We start from the raw sequence: 17,745 nt of genomic DNA, 5'->3' as shown, positions 1-17,745 counted from the left end.
TTTCCTATTATAAGAGTTTGTTCCGGCTTGTCCTTTGCTACAAAAGGATTGGGCCACCTTGCTGCACTTTATTTACTTTTTGTTACTTGTTGCTCGTTACAATCTATCTTATCACAAAACTATCTGTTACCACTTATTTCAGTACTTGCAGAGAATACCTTGCTGAAAACCGCTTATCATTTCCTTCTGCTCCTCGTTGGGTTCGACACTCTTACTTATCGGAAGGACTACGATAGATCCCCTATACTTGTGGGTCATCAGGCCACTAGGAGGACGCTTGATATTCACCCTCTTTATAAAGGGACAAGGCTTTTACTTTTTTCCCTCCCATGCTCAATTGAATCCTTCCCCCGCCTCGAGTTCTAACACCCAAAGCCCAGGTCAGGTGCTTCGGACCTTCAATCATGTCCGGATCTAGCCTTCAAGGCTGGTGGATGCCCTCCTCCATTACGGAAGAGGATATCAAGAAGTTGAGGGAGGCCAGATACCTGACCGCCGAGGTTTCGCATCGGCTGCCTGCCTGAGGCCAGGTAGTCCCTACTCCCGAACCCAACGAGAACGTTGTGTTCATCTCCCACTTCCTCTGAGGTCTAGGCCTCACTCTGGATCCCTTCGTTAGGGGTTTGATGTTCTATTACGGGCTAGATTTCCATGATCTAGCCCTAGACTCCTTTCTCCACATCTCGGCATTTATTGTCATATGTGAGGCCTTCCTCCGCATTACCCCTCACTTTGGCCTGTGGCTCAAGACCTTTGACGTGAAGCCGAAGATGGTCGAGGGGCAGCATGTAGCGTGCGGAGGCGCATTAATAAGCAAGATCGCTAGAGCTCCATGGCTAAAGGGTTCCTTTCCAGATGTGTCCGAATTATGGCAACGGGAGTGGTTTTACATCACAGCTCCCAGAAGTGCCAAGTGGGTGGCTGCCCCTGCTTTCCGCTTGGGCCCTCCACCACAACTGATGTCATGGATTAGCAAAGGGCTAAGCTGGGTCCAGCCAAGGATGTGCCTATACTGTAGAGCCACATTCAAGATCTCTTCGAAGGAGATTTTAGTCTGGTTACAGTGGTGCAAGTCATGCTGGTTCGTCGAGTCCAGCCTTGCAAACGCCGGCCCCTCCGCATGTGGGAGTTCAACCCAGAAGGATAGTGCACTATTCAGAATTTCCTTGGCCTAACGCACGAGGAGATGTATAAATCATTCTTCGGACCCTAAATAGAGTGTCCGGATACTACCGAGGACGTGGGCCTGAGCAGCAACCGCACCGCCGACCAAGTAAGTAATCCTCTAGCCGAACACACCGTCTTTCATTTATCATGACGTCATTCCGAGAAATCGCTCTTTGACCAGGACTGGCTAACAAAGGCGAAGATGATTCGGTGTTCGCCCCCCCTTCCCGAGGGTTTAGACAATCCGGTACTGGAAAAGATGCTCGAGCTAGCACCTTGCCCGGAGCCCTCAAAGGAAGATAAAGGGGGGAATAATGAGGGCGAAAGAGGGCCCCCATCGCTACCAATTCCAACCGAGGGAATGAGCGCCTCCGTGAAGGAGGATAACCAAGGGGAAGAATCTGACCTTCTCTCGCTTCGGGGAAGGAAGAGGACTGCCTCTGAAGATCCGGAAACCAAGGCTTCCAAACGGGAGAATAAATCTCCACCAGAGGGTCCTGCCTCGGAGGGTGCTTTTGCCGCACAAAGTCCGCACGGGGATCAACCCTCTAACGAGCCGTAAGTGATCAAAAAAATACTTAATAGTAAATATATTTTACCTTACTTCCGAGGAAAATGACCGAAGCGTTTATCTTGCAGTTCGGATCTTAGCCCGTCTCAACAGAGCTCGTCTTCGGGGGATCTTCTTCCAGAGATGATGGAGAGCGAAATGCCTCCCCCGGACTCCCCCGCTAAAGAAGCGGGCGACCTTGAAGTGTCGTCACAGAGGGCCTCTCCGAATCCGGCGAGGCCAGAAGATAATCCTATAGTCACCCGAAATCCCCAGCATCCGGCTCTTGAAGAGATTAAACAAAGGAGTCCGACGCCGTCTGGTAAGCGGTCAGATGCACTGAGGGATCTGCTAAAGCGAGCGACCATCTCGGAAGAACACCGTACGTTGATGGGTACGGTGATGGAAAGGATTTCATCCGCCGAAAGCAGGTTGCATGACACCTTTATGAGTCTACTGACGGGATTTGAGGTACATAAAATGATATACATTTGTGATAGTACCACACATTTTTAGGTGTGCCCTGTGTAGATAGTAGCCCCCGAGACTCTGGTTGTTGCCGAGAGCGGCGACAAATAGAGGATCGTAGTCCAATGTAATAACCAGACTGCTTATATGTGCAGGTGGTGGAAGCTCCGGTGGCTAGCCGGACTGATGAGTTTGCCGAACTAAAGCGGCAACTGGATGCGGCGAATGCCGACATCGAGCTTGTTAACAAGCGGCTTGACGAGGCACAGGGTAAGCGATGTTTTCTGGTGAATGTCACATAGTAAGAGCAGCATAATGCCAGTATATTTAATATGTGTTGACTGCAGATGGAGCTGCCACCATGGAGACCCTTCGGGCGGAACTTGCCCGAGCCAAAGAACAAGCAAGGAGTAGTAATGCGGCTGCTTTGAAGGCGACCGAAGAGTTAAGAGCCAAGAAGGCCGCGCATTGTGAGAGCAAAGAGAAGATGGCCAGGATGGTTGTAAAGTTAAAAGACACTCCCTACCGTTGCCAGTTCCTTGAAGAAGAGAACCGAGCGAAGGCGACGGACCTTGAAAAGGCCACGATGGCGGCCAAAGACACCCGCTCTGCCATGAGGGCAAAGAAGGAAGAGCTGCGTGAAGCTGGTGATATTGTGGCTAGGAAGCCCTTTTTGCTGCAGAGGAAGTTCGGAGATCCGCGGTATGCCCCTCTGGATCGGCTGTGGAGTTCGGCAGACGCATATCTGGATTTGATGACGAGTGCTGTCGATGCGGCCGAATACTTCCGATATCAAACAGATCGTGAAGTGGACAAGCTATTCTGGTCGCAGTTTAACGTTCCAGAGCGTTCGCTTCCACTAACTGATCATCTTGCTGAATGGGCCGAACTCAATAGATTGTCCGGACTCGCCATGAGGTCCATCGTAGATCATCTGTGGCCAGAAAAGCCGAAGCCGAATAGCTATTTCAGCTTAGTGCAGCAATTCCTTAGTGCGGTGTCGTGCATCAATGCGATGAAGAGGTCGGCGTGCATAGAGGGCTCACGAATGGCCCTTGCCCATGTCAAAGCATACTGGGCGGAGATGGATGCTACCACTATTGCGGCGCAGGGTTCGGCCATAGGCCGAGTGGCTGCCGAGCACTATTTTGAAGAAGTTCTTGAGGGTGCTCGTTTGATAGAGGCCCAGTGCTCGAAGAATATTATGTTTGAGTGACATGTATTCCCATTGTAAAAACAATGTTTTTATTAAATTTATCAAGGCTGTATTTATACTTTGCCCGAAAGTAATATGACGCCTCCTGTGCGGCCGTTTATGTATATATATGTATATCCTGAAAGATTGCAATCGTCGGCTTCAGCCCCCACGCATATAATGCGGGGGTGTTCACAGAAGACGCGTGTTCACACTTAATCCAACGTCTTGGTCCTATTAAGGAGGTGATAGCGCATCGAACTAGGCAACCGGACTATAATGCTTTAACACTTTCACTTAGCCAGAGGAGTTTGACAATGGGGCTACTATATAGCCCCTGGTGGCTCCGCACTCACCCGAATTCGGGGTGCGTACATGCCTGGCTGAGAAACGGCCCTTCGTTAAGGCGGAGGAATTCTAAGATTCCAATAGGTCATCGAGTGGTTGACCAGTCTCACGCTATATCATGACAGTCAATTTTCAGCTTTCTCTACTGAGGTGCTCGTCCGGATGAACAAGGGCACAATCGCAGTAGTTCTCCTGGTGCCGCCTTAGCCGATAGAGCAGAACATAAGGAAGCAAAACACAGGATCCGAGCAAACCCAACATTTGACCAAAGACATGATTCGGAGCTGATGCATATAAGGCCAAACTCGCGACGCCGAACACTCCCTAAGGTATTCGGTCTTTATTGTGGGCCTGAACAGTGCCCTTTGTAAGAAGCCCCTGGTGTCCAGGTATGTGCATTACTCTGACGTGGCCACATGCCAAGACGTCAGCATCCTTCTCAATTGTACTGAGAATCCGAGGGATGTGTATCAACAAGAGATAGTAAAAAAGGTTGGCGCAGGGTCTTAATCTAAAAAGAATCCTTGGAACGGGTCCCTGCTGCACGTCTGCGCCTGTGTCTCCGTTGTGCCATATCCTGGACAGGTGTAGCACGATGGTCATCTGTAAAAGAGAGGAACTTAGGTGAAAAGTTGTCGTGCAAAAAGGTAGGTTTAAAGAAACCATGTTCAATTCAAGATGAGTAAAAGTTGCCACTTGTCTGCGCTCGTTGAGCCCCTTGTATTTGTAATAGGGGTATGGCCATCAAACCTGTATGAATTACATATAGCTGTGCCGGACTCGTCTAACCGTGTCCGTGGTCTTGACGACCTATCGAATGCTTTAGTTGGTGAGGCCGTTTTAGTGTGCGGCTACCAAGGCAGCCGCACTCTCTTCAGCACGCAGGGATCGCTCAATATTTCCATTTACTGTAATGATGCCACATGGACTGGGCATCTTAAGCTTGAGGGAAGCGTAATGCGGTCTTGCATTAAAGTGAGCAAAAGCTTCGCGTCCAAGTAGTGCTTGATAGCCACTTTGGAACGGAGCAATGTGGAAGGTTCTTTCGCTACAGAAGTTATCCGGGAAGCCGAATATAACCTCTAGTAGCAGGGAGCCCGTGCAATGAGCCCCTAGGCCTGGCGTTACTCCTTTAAAGGTAGTATTGCTGTGGCAAATTTTCGTTGGGTCTATCCCCATTTTGCGGATTGTGTCCTAATATATCAGGTTTAGACTGCTGCCACCGTCCACCAGGACTTGTGTGAAGTGGTATTCGTCAATTATTGAATCTAATACCAAGGCAGCACAGCCTGCGCGCCGGATACTTGCCGAGTAATCCTGATGGTCGAAGGTGATCGGTTGAGACGGCCAATGGCAGAACTCCGCGATGATAGGCCCTTGGGCATATTTATCTGGGAGTGCCGCTTTGTTTCTCCCCTTTATCACATGTAACACGTTTACTGTTTTGACTTCTGGTGGAAATTTCTTCTGTTCCCCAGTGCTTTGCTTGCGAGGCTCATCCTCGTCTTCGCTTGGTGTATCCTGCCCCTTGTGTTCGGCATTGAGCTTGCCGGACTGCTTGAAGACCCAACATTCTCTGTGGGTATGATTTTCAGGTTTATCGGGGGTGCTATGGATCTGACATATTTGGTCTATAATTTTGTTTAGGCTGGACAGTTCATCTCTGGCGCCTTTAGAGGACGGCTTTTGCTGACCTGGCCGAGAGCTTCTGAATCCAGCGTTTACCGCCGTGCTCTTCGGGATGTCTTCTTTATTCCAGCGCTTATTATTTTTGCTGCGTCATGATTTCCCGTTTCCATCTCTAACTTCGGATGTACTTGGGTCGTTGGTGCTGCATCGGGCTAGCCAGCTGTCCTCGCCCGCGCAAAAGCGGGTCATGAGGCTTGTTAATGCTGCCATTGTTCTCGGCTTTGCTTGGCCGAGGTGTCTGGCAAGCCATTCGTCTCGGACGCTGTGCTTAAAAGCTGCCAAGGCTTCAACGTCCGGGCAGTCAACTATTTGGTTATTTTTAGTAAGAAACCTGTTCCAAAGCTTTCGGGCTGACTCTCCGGGCTGTTGAGTTATATGACTCAAATCGTCCGCATCCGGAGGTCGGACATAAGTCCCTTGAAAATTTGCCCGAAAAGCGTCTTCGAGCTCTTCCCAGCTTCCAATGGAGCTTTCGGGGAGGCTTTTAAGCCAGTGCCGAGCTGGCCCTTTGAGCTTGAGGGGTAAGTACATGATGGCATGGAGATCATCGCCTCGAGCCATATGGATATGGAGGATATAGTCCTCAATCCAGACCCCGGGGTCTGTTGTTCCATCGTATGCCTCTATGTTTACGGGTTTGAATCCCTCTGGAAATTCGTGGTCCAGGACTTCATCGGTGAAACATAGGGGGTGTGCGGCACCCCTGTATCTGGGTGTACCGTGATGTTCGGATTTTTGTTGTGTTGCATCGTATGCTGGAGCGCGCTTGCGTGGTCCATAGATGGGTCTGGTTGCGCCGTCCTTTTGATGCGAGTCCTCGCGTGGATTGCATATTGGCTTATGTTCGGCGTTGTTTGCCGCTTTGTGTTGGCTGTGAGGTTATCCGGCCAGATGGCCATTTTAATTTTTTTTTGCGGGGGATCTAAGGCCTCCTCATCGAATTCAGGTAGCAACTTCCGCTTCGGTTAGCTCTTGGTGGGGCGATTACCGCCGTACTTCGCTGCTGTGTTGAGTACTTTACTCCATCTGATTCTGAGTGTGTCTTGCGCAGCCTTGAGCCTTTGCTTCTGCTTTTTTAGACTCCTCGCGGTGGCAACAAGCCTTTGATGGGCATTCTGTTGCTCCGGGTGTCTGTCCGGTGTGATGTCGTCCGGACTATTATCTTTGACAGAGTCAGGTTGTTCGGTTTGATTCTCCGTGTTGCCGTGGTCCGGCGATGGTTCACCCTGCTCTAACGCTGGGTCTATATGATCGTTGTTTCTGCCGAGGCAGGATTTGGAGTGGCGCTTACGCCGCCGCTTTGACTGCTTCTCGAGGGCACAACCCTTCGTTGCATCCTTCCATTCCTCGTCGTCGTTTTCTTTTGGTGTGTCCACCATGTATACGTCATGTGATGAAGTGGGCGTCCAATGCCCTGTGGGCAGTGGTTCCTATTCATCTCCTGCATCGTCGTCCATACCGTTGATGTCTTCGGAGTCGAAGTCGAGCATGTCGGTTAAGTCATCGACAGTGGCTACTAAGTGGGTGGTGGGTGGGCGGCGAAGTTCTTCATCATCCGCATCCCGATCCTGCCGGACATAGTTCGGCCAGGATCCTCCTGACAAGGAGAGAGACCTTAATGAGTTCAGTATGTCGCCGAAGGGAGAGTGCTGAAAAATATCCGTGGAGGTAAACTCCATGATCGACGCCCAATCAGATTCGATAGGAATGAGCGCAGGCGGTTCGGAGTCCGTGGCCGGAGAAGGATCCGGCAGTTTAGCAACACGACTCTCGTGAAGGGTACGGTCGATCCTCGGCTCGATCGCCGCTGAGAGTGCGGCCTCCGTGGCGGGGTCTATCCCTCCGTCCTCGGGTGGCGGGATAGGCTCCGAATTGAGGGTCAGAGCAGTTGTCGGTGCGATCTCCTGAACATTGTCCGATGGCAGAGCTAAATCATGCTCATCAAGAACGTGCGGCGCACTCGGCAGGGGCTCGAATCCGTCGAAGATCAAGTCTCCGTGGACATCGGCCGTGTAGTTTAAGTTTCCAAATCTGACCTGATGGCCAGGGACGTAATTTTCGATCTGCTCCAGATGGCCAAGCGAGTTGGCCCGCAGTGCGAAGCCGCTGAATACAAAGATTTGTCCGGGGAGAAACGTCTCACCCTGGAATGCATCGCTACCGATGATCAAAGGAGCCATCAAGCCTAATGGTGACGACACAGAGGAACTCTCAATGAAAGAACCAATGTCGGTGTCAAAACCGGTGGATCTCGGGGTAGGGGGTCCCGAACTGTGCGTCTAAGGCGGATGGTAACAGGAGGCAGGGAACATGATGTTTTACCCAGGTTCGGGCCCTCTTGATGGAGGTAAAACCCTACGTCCTGCTTGATTTATTCTTGATGATATGGGTATTACAAGAGTTGATCTACCACAAGATCGGAGAGGCTAAACCCTAGAAGCTACCCTATGGTATGGTTGTCTGTTGTCCTACGGACTAAAATCCTCCAGTTTATATAGACACCGGAGAGGGTTAGGGTTACACAAGGTCGGTTACAAAGGAGGAGATATCCATATCCATACTGCCTAGCTTGCCTTCCACGCCAAGTAGAGTCCCAACCGGACACGAGATGAAGTCTTCAATCTTGTATCTTCATAGTCCAACAGTCCGGCCAAGGAATATAGTCCGGCTGTCTGGAGACCCCCTAATCCAGGACTCCCTCACATACCTTAACCAAGAGATGCCCTTCTGTTTGAGTTAGTGAAGGTATCCTTCCTTTGGGGATGTTGTTTCCGATCTCGGGTCATTTGCCGATAGTGCGTAATGGAATAGTGATTTTGACATAGACCACTCATTTTTATTGTGGCGTCGAGACTAGTGTCCTCCTTGCAAGCTGGGGCAGATGCTTTAATAACCCACAAGTATAAGAGATTAATTATAGATTTTTTTAGTAAGAGTGTTGAACCCAATGAATAACAAAAGAAATATGTCCTTTTTGATATGCTTGAAACATACAAGTCGTGCCTCCATAGTCCGGTGAGACGCTTGAAAAGCCTAGACCGCTAGTGGTTAGATCAGACAGACATGGATGCCAAATCACTCTAAGCATCCATAGGTAGCTCAGTTTTACTATTTACTAGATCATCGAAGGCTCGTGTTGTCGTGCCCATCCAATTTTACAAAATATTGATAGGAACCGATGACATGAAAATAAAATTTCTATGAAATGTCTCCTCAAAGTAGTGCACATTGCCATACATGTCTATTTTTACTATAGAATGTAATTTGCATACAAATTAATTAATTTTCTGAAGATAAAATAATGCAGTCTTGAAAAAATCACAAGATTCTTAATTAAGTAAGAAGGGATTTATATTTTCATGCCCCTCCTTCCGTAGTTGTGCTCGGTTTTGTCCAAGCCATCTAACATTCCTCTCTTTCCCCCATCTACTCAGCTTGGCCCCAAAAAAGCTTAAACATGGGCTTATCGTTAGGTCAAAGTAGTTAACCGTTAGTTGGCATGATATTGGTGCATGGGACCCCCCTGTCGTGTGGCACTATTAGGGTCCACCTGTACGACCGAGTGTTTTCCCATAAAGTGAGTGCGCGCATTTTCAGACACGGGATGTCACGTCATCGATGACCATTAATGGTGGATTAACGCCACCACTGGTACCCACCCACCCTCCTCCCCCTCCCTTGGCATATACGCATCCCCTCCCCCCACAATTTGTCGTTTGCCTCCATAGCCTTATCCGCATCCGCCGCAACACAAATCCTAGCCCTCCGATGACCCACAAGTATAGGGGATCGCAAACAGTCCTCAAGGGTAGTATTTCACCCAAATTTATTGATTCGACACAAGGGGAGCCAAATAATATTTATAAGCCTTAGCAGTTGAGTTGTCAATTCAAGCACACCTGAGAAGTTACTTCCTTGCAGTAAAATATTAGTAGCACAATAATATGATAGTTGTGATAACAGTAGTAACAGTAGCAGTTTTGTAGCAATTGGAATAATAGCAGCAGTAGTGATTCAAGCAAGATAATATTATGAAAAGCGTAGGCATGGAGTAGCGATGGATATTTGGATGGAATTCATCATATAACAGTCACAGCCTAGAGCGATACACAATAGCTCTAATTCATCAATCATATGTAAGCATGTATTCCGTATATAGTCATACGTGCTTGCAATAAGAACTTGCATGCCATCTTTTGTCCTACCAACATGGCGCGGCGGCAGGATCCTAATGGAAACTAAGGGTAATTAAGGCGCTCCTTTTAATAGAGAACTGGAACAAAGCATTAACACACAATGAATACATGAACTCCTCAAATTACAGTCATCCTCGGAGAGTATCCCAATTATTGTCACCTTGGGGTATATGGTTCAGAACAATAACAAGTGCATATAACTTGCAAGATAGGATCAAGAACTCAAATATTCAAGAAAACATAATAGGTTCAGATCTGAAATCATGGCACTCGGGCTCTAGTGACAAGCATTAAGCATACCAAAGTCATAGCAACATCTATTGGGAAACGTAGTAGAAAAAAATCGCCTACCAACACCCATGAACAATATGAACATGCATTAGGGGATTGGGTCTTGATCGTTACCAACTCCGAGTATGTAGCGAAAGAAAACGATTCAGTGTAGATCGTACTTGGAGTCCCTCAAACCGCCGATGAATGATCTTGCGAACCACCCTTGAACGATCCCTCAAACCGAAGACCGAAAGCACGACCTCTCTACAGTTTGCAAGCATATGGTCTTCACGATCCAGCAGCGCTTCGCCGTCTAGAACTAATCGCCGCCAAAGAATTAGATGATAAGATTAGAGCCACTTGGGGCTTCTAATTATGATGATTAAAGGAACTAAAACTAGCTCTAATTATCTCAATTAGAACCAATACTATTGGGCTAGAGGAGGCACCTAAACCTTGTAAGAAAAGGGCCAATACCTCTACTATATATAGGTTAGAGGGGAAGAGAGGGGTAGCCACCAAGGAGGGAAAACCTCGTTGGGGCACCGGCCAAGGGGGAGGAGTCTCCTCCCCCATAAGGAAAGGGGGGCGCCTCCTTCACTTGGGCCTTCATGGCCCAAGTTTCCTTCCACCACTAGGCCTTTTAAGGCATGTTGATGTTTAATTAATTATAAATGCCCTCTAACAATTTCTAGGGCCTTTTATATATAATTTAACATAATTAGAAACATTTTTACCTATATATTAATTATCGAGAATACCCAGTATTGCCCGATAAAATACGAAACCCTTCGGATGACCCCGAAACGCTTTCAGTTCCTCTCGGAACTATTCCGGATATTAACGAACCTATTTCACAAATAAATCCTTGATACTATCATCCTACTAACACTCATTAGATCATTATTACCTTAATTTTGTGACCCTATAGGTTCAATAAACCATAGACATGAATGAAACCCCTTCGTTCAGTGACCGATAGCGAAACTGTGGACGTCCATATCAATCCCTACGATTACACGAATGTCATTCGAGTGAACCTTTGGTTATCCTATGATGTTCCCTTTGCTTCGCGATACTTTACAAAACCTAAGGTGAGATATATCAACGATAATGACCCACAATTATAGGGGATCAATCATAGCCCTTTCGATAAGTAAGAGTGTCAAACCCAATGAGGAGCAAAAGGAAATGACAAGCGGTTTTTAGCAAGGTATTCTTTGCAAGCACTACAATTTTTGGTAACATATAGTTTGATAGCAAGGTAATTTGTAACAAGCAACAAGTAGCAATGGTAACGAAGGTGCAGCAAGGTAGCCCAATCCTTTTTATAACAAAGGACAGGACGAAACATTCTCTTATAATAAGCAAAACGTTCTCGAGGACACATGAGAATTATCATCTAGTTACTTTCATCATGTTTATTTGATTCGTGTTCGTTACTTTGATAATTTGATATGTAGGTGGACCGGTGCTTGGGTGTTGTTCTTACTTGAACAAGCCTCCCACTTATGATTACCCCCTCTTGCAAGCGTCCACAACTACAAAAGAAGAATAAAGATAAATCTAACCATAGCATGGAACATATGGATCCAAATCAGCCCCTTATGGAAGAGCGCATAAACTAGGGTTTAAGCTTCTATCACTCTAGTAAACCATCATCAAGTAGATATTTATATTTACTTATTGAGGCATAAATCTAGATCCTTTGAAATGTTTCAAAAGGTTTGTAGAATGAAGTAGAAATTAATGTAACAAGAAAAATTATGTTTCTTTCAATTAGATTGTGGAAAGGAATATTTGAATTACAAGTTTAGCATATTTATGATGAGCTATGAAAAGTATTTTATAGCCTACACCTCCCAAAATACTACTAAGAGTAGAGTGTTTTGAGTAGATGCAATCATGCTATGTATGACATAGTAAGATCAAAGATGACATTAATCAATTTGCCAATATACTTTTTTAATGTGATGCTTTAGAGACTACAGCTTTTGCACTAAAAAGAGAGCTGTCGGTGTCAAAACCGGCGGATCTCGGGTAGGGGGTCCCGAACTGTGCGTCTAGGCCGGATGGTAACATGAGGCAAGGGACACGAAGTTTTACCTAGGTTCAGGCCCTCTCGATGGAGGTAAAACCCTACGTCCTGCTTGATTAATATTGATGATATGGGTAGTACAAGAGTAGATCTACCACGAGATCGGAGAGGCTAAACCCTAGAAGCTAGCCTATGGTATGATTGTTGATGTGTATGTTGTCCTACGGACAAAAACCCTCCGGTTTATATAGACACTGGAGAGGGTTAGGGTTACACAAAGTCGGTTACAATGGTAGAAGATCTAAATATCCGTATCGCCAAGCTTGCCTTCCATGCCAAGGAAAGTCCCTTCCGGACACGGGACAAAGTCTTTAATCTTGTATCTTCATAGTCCAGGAGTCCGGTAGAAGGTATAGTCCGGCTATCCGAACACCCCCTAATCCAGGACTCCCTCAAGAGCCATAATTTTTTTTGAAATGAAAGTTCTACTTGTAGGTTACCCCAAATGGTTGGGTATTCCTCTATCACTATGCAAAGGCAAAGTGTTTTGCCATAGAGTGTGAAAAAATTGAAGAAAATGTTTTCTCCTAAAGAGTGAGAGGGAGGACATGGCAACTCGACGAGATTCCATAATCTTCGTGATTAGGTGAAAGAAAAAAAACACTAGAAGTAGTTCTAAAATTTCTTGCCATGGCTAATACAGAAGCCTCTACATGAGATATAGAGACTTCGGTCAAACATGCAACTGAACTGTATAGGTTGGAAAAATTCTTGCAGATCTTTAGGGTTTGCAAACGAAATATTGTTGAACAAACAATGAACCTATAATACACAGAGAAACGTTGATGGACCCTGAGTACAGAAATTGGCTATATACCAAAGTAATCCGAGATAGTATCCATTTTACATAATTCAAATTTAGAACTTGATAAACCCTCCAGAAAACTTAGAGTCTTATGTATAGTAATGGATCTATGAACTGACAAAGATATAAAAATGTTTTATAAAGCTTCACTTGTTACTAATGGTTTATGACAAGATCAAGGAGTCAACTATAACGAAATTGTCTTGTCATAGAAATACTGAAAATTAGTTTCGGTTAAAATAGCAATTGCTAAATATTTCGATTAAGAGATATATGGATGTTAAAATTATTTATAGGAGATGTATATAGAACCAAGGTTGTATATGTGATATTGTCTAAGGTAATTTTGTCAATCCAGAGGTGCTAGTAAGTGTGCAAACTTCAAGAGATACTATAAATCGACTGAAGCATGCATAATGGAGTTGTAGTCTTTGTTCTGATGAAATTGCGAAATAATTTGATTTCATCAAGGAAAGCAAAGGTGCTTGTAATTACAAAAAGTAAGTAGGAGCATGATCATATTCCTAAATATTGTGTGTGCATGACACATTGTTGATTGGAAATTATATAAATTTCTTGACATTAATTAAGAATTTAATGAAACTAGTTTTTCAATAAAGTACTTTGGCAATATAGCCATGGTATTAGCATAATAATCTTTGGAGATAGTAGTGTCTAATCTGGCTTAGCCAAAATACATATTGACAAGATACCAAAGAAATTTAGTATGAAAATACGCCAAGAAGAGTTTGTTGTCGAAGTCACATGGAAGAAGTTTTGAGCAAGAATCAGTGTCCTGAAATATTGATGAGCGAAATACATGATTTCAATCACACTTGTGTTAAAAATATTTCGTGGTATGTAAACAACCAGATATGTCGAGTACTCCAAGTAAGTTGTGAGTAAAGTTACTAGAATGACAATTCTTGATCATAGGACAACAATGAAAATGTCGTTAAGTAATCATGACATGTTTCTCTCATACGAAGAAATTAAGAGAGGAGTTACATCAATAAAGGCTCATTGTAAGCAATACATCGATAAAATCTTCATGAGTGCTCCAAGTGATTTTTTATTTAAATTAAATGATTTATGGTGTCACAATAAGTTGGAATTGGTCCAATAAGGTTATTGCGATGAATTCTATAACAGAAGGCCAAGTATATTCTCACTTTAGAAGAAACAATACAGGATGATGATTAAATTTTTTTTAAGATCTTGATATGGTTTCTAGATGATTGTGTCAATGGAACATTGTTCTTAATAGTGGTTCCATAATTCGGTCTGAAAGTGCTAGTGATCGACTAGAGGGGGGGGGGGGTGAATAGGCGATTTTTATGAAAGTCTTCAAAACATGGAAGTTTCGAAGACAGACGAGAGAAATAAACCTATTACCATGCAGCAGAAGGTAGACTACACTAGGCAAGCCATAGTCAAGTATTCAATGGAGTGAAAAGCACAATGACTAATAGCATCTAGGCAGTAAAGATCAGGTAGGAAGATATTGTGAAGCCAATCAGAACAAGCAGTCACTCAGTGAAGACAAAAGATAATGCAATCATATAATGACCTCACTAGGATCAACAGTAAGTAAAGGAAAGGGAGTGATGAAACCAGTGACTCGTTGAAGACAATGATTTGTTGGACCAGTTCCAGTTGCTGTGACAACTGTACGTCTGGTTAGGGAGGCTGAGATTCAACTCAGAAGACCTCATCTTCACCTTATTCCCCTTGAGCTAAGGACACCCAGTCCTCGCCCGATCACTCTGATAAGTCTTCAAGGTAGACTTCCAAACCTTCACAGACTTTGTTCACCGGCAATCCACAATGACTCTTGGATGCTCAGAACGCGACGCCTAACCGGCTGGAGGATTCGCAGTCCTCAAGTGTAATAAGTCTTCAGATCACACAGACAGGAAGACTTTAGTGATGCCTAACACTCTTTGGCTCTGGGTGGTTAGGGCTTTATCCTCGCAAGGAATTCTCTCTCAAAGGCTTCGAGGTGGGTTGCTCTCAAACGACAAAAGTCGTGTACTAACTCTAAGCAGCCAACCGTTTGTGGTTATAGGGGGTGGGCTATTTATAGCCACTAGGCAACCCGACCTAATTTGTCCGAAATGACCCTCGGTCACTAAGGAACTGACACGTGTTCCAACGATCAGATTTAAAACTCACACGTCAACTTTACCTGGGCTACAAGCAAAGCTGACTTATCCAACTCCGGACAAGATTTGCTCTCATAGTCTTTGCTCGAAGACATAGAATTTTGGTTAAGCATCACTTCAGTCATTCTGACTAGTTCTCTTGGACCCCACTTAACAGTACAGTGGTTCCTATGACTCAACAAAGAAAAACACAGAACGACGAAACTGCTAAGTCTTCACGCTCCATAGTGTTCACGCTCCATAGTCTTCACGCGATGTCTTGTCTTGTCATAATCTTCAATGTGAATGTCTTCACATACCACCTTTGACTTCAATGTCTTCATACATTTTTAGGGGTCATCTTTGGTAGGAAAACCGAATCAATGAGGGACTTCTACCTGTGTTATCCTGCAATTCTCACAAACACATTAGTCCCTCAACTAGGTTTGTCATCAATACTCCAAAACCAACTAGGGGTGGCACTAGATGCACTTACAATCTCCCCCTTTTTGGTGATTGATGACAAACTAGTTGAAGTTTTCAATGGGGAATAAAATATGTGAAATTGTAAAGGATAGGGGATTGTCTTCATAAGTTGCAAAGGCTCCCCCCTGAAGATGTGCATATAAGTAATTTTCTCTTGGAATGCAAATGCACATGGCAGGTTGTACTTGTGGAGATCCTCTTCAACCTATGACGACAATTCATCATGCATGATATTATGTAACGAAGATAATGACATGCATAATGAAAAATGGACGTCTGCAAAATGACCTAAGTGCGGAATTTATCTTCGCACATGCGGAATTTATCATCGCATCACAAAATAGCAAATAAGTAGCAGACAAACATTGAGTTTAAGTGTTACAACTCAAAGAACCAAATGTATCGTGTAAGTGCATCTAGTGCCACCCCTAGTTGGTTTTGGAGTATTGACGACAAACCTAGTTGAGGGACTAATGTGTTTGTGAGAATTGCAGGATAACATAGGTAGAAGTCCCTCATTGATTCGGTTTTCCTACCAGAGATGACCCCTAAAAATGTATGAAGACATTGAAGTCAAAGGTGGTATATGAAGATATTCACATTGAAGACTATGACAAGAGAAGACACCGCATGAAGCCTATGGAGCTCGAAGACTTAGATCTTTCGTAGTTCTTTTTCTTCTGTGTTGAGTCATAGGAACCACCATACTGTTAAGTGGGGTCCAAGAGAACCAGCCAGAATGACTGAAGTGATGCTTAAACAAAACCTATGTCTTCGAGTGAAGACTTTGAGAGCGAATCTTGTCCAGAGTCGGACAAGTCAGCTTTGCTTGTAGCCCAAGTAAAGTTGCCGTGTGAGTTTGAAATATGACCGTTGGAACACGTGTCAGTTCCTTAGTGACCCAGGGTCATTTCGGACAAATCAGGTCGGCTTGCCTAGTGGCTATAAATAGCCCACCCCCTACAACCATAAACGGTTGGCTGCTCAGATTCAGAGTACGGCTTTTGTCGTCTGAGAGCAACCCACCTCAAAGCCTTTGATAGAGAATTCCTTGCGAGGATAAAGCCCTAACCACCCAGAGCCAAAGAGAATTAGGCATCACTTAAGTCTTCTTGTCTGTGTGATCTGAAGACTTATTACACTTGAGGACTGTGCATCCTCCAGCCGGTTAGGCGTCGCGTTCTGAGCATCCAAGAGACATTGTGGATTGCCGGTGAACAAAGTCTGTGAAGGTTTGGGAGTCTACCTTGAAGACTTACCAGAGTGATTGGGCGAGGTCTGTGTGACCTTAGCTCAAGGGAATACGGTGAGGACTGGGTGTCCTGAGCTACGTTTTCAGGACTGGGTGTCCGGGACTGTGTGTCCTAATGTTTAAATACCTAGCCGCCCTAACCAGACGTACAGTTGTCACAACAACTGGAACTGGTCCAACAAATCATTGTCTTCAACGAGTCACTGGTTTCATCTTTCCCTTCCCTTTACTTACTGTTACTCCTTGTGAAGTCATTGTATGTTTGCACTATCTTTTGTCTTCACTGAGTGACTGCGTGTTCTGTGTGGCTTCGCAATATCTTCCTACCTGATGTCTACTACATTGCTGCTATTAGTCATTGTGCTCTCACTTCAATGAATACTTGACTATGGTTTGCCTAGTGTAGTCTACCTTCCGCTGCATGGTAATAGGTTTATTTCTATCGTTCGTCTTCGAAACTTTCACGTTTTGAAGACTTTCATAAAAATCGCCTATTCACCCCCCCTCTAGTCGATATAATGCACTTTCAATTGGTATCAGAGCGAGGTGCTCCCTTGTTCTGTGTGATTCGGTTTAACCACCTGGAGTTTTAGCTATGTCGACTACAGGGATAATTAAAGTCTCCGCTGCGTGCCCCGTCTTCGATGGAACTGAATATCCCTACTGGAAGAATAAGATGCGCATGCATCTTGAAGCCATTGACGTCGACCTATGGTATGTCGTCAAGAACGGCGTTCCCAAGGCTGGAGAAGGTGTCACTGCTGCTGATGTCAAGAAGTTCGTTCAACTAGACTCTACTGCCAAGAATATCATTTGTGGTCATCTGTCCAAAGGACAGTATGGCCGTGTGAGTGCTTTGGAAACATCTAAGCTGGTCTGGGATTGGCTCTCCAAGGTCAATGAAGGCATCTCAACCCAGAGAGATCAGAGAATCAGTGTCCTTCGCAACCTCTTCAACCGCTTCAAGCGAAATGACAATGAGAATGTCCAGCTCACATTTGACCGACTCACTGACATCACAAATGAGCTTCAAGCCCTCGGCGCTACTGAGATCACCAAGCATGAAGTGGTCAA

Source organism: Triticum urartu, chromosome 1A, assembly GCF_056163025.1.
Source record: "Triticum urartu cultivar PI428250 chromosome 1A, HENAU_Tu73, whole genome shotgun sequence".
Lineage (NCBI taxonomy): Eukaryota > Viridiplantae > Streptophyta > Magnoliopsida > Poales > Poaceae > Triticum > Triticum urartu.
Note: the sequence above shows the minus strand (reverse complement) of the source record.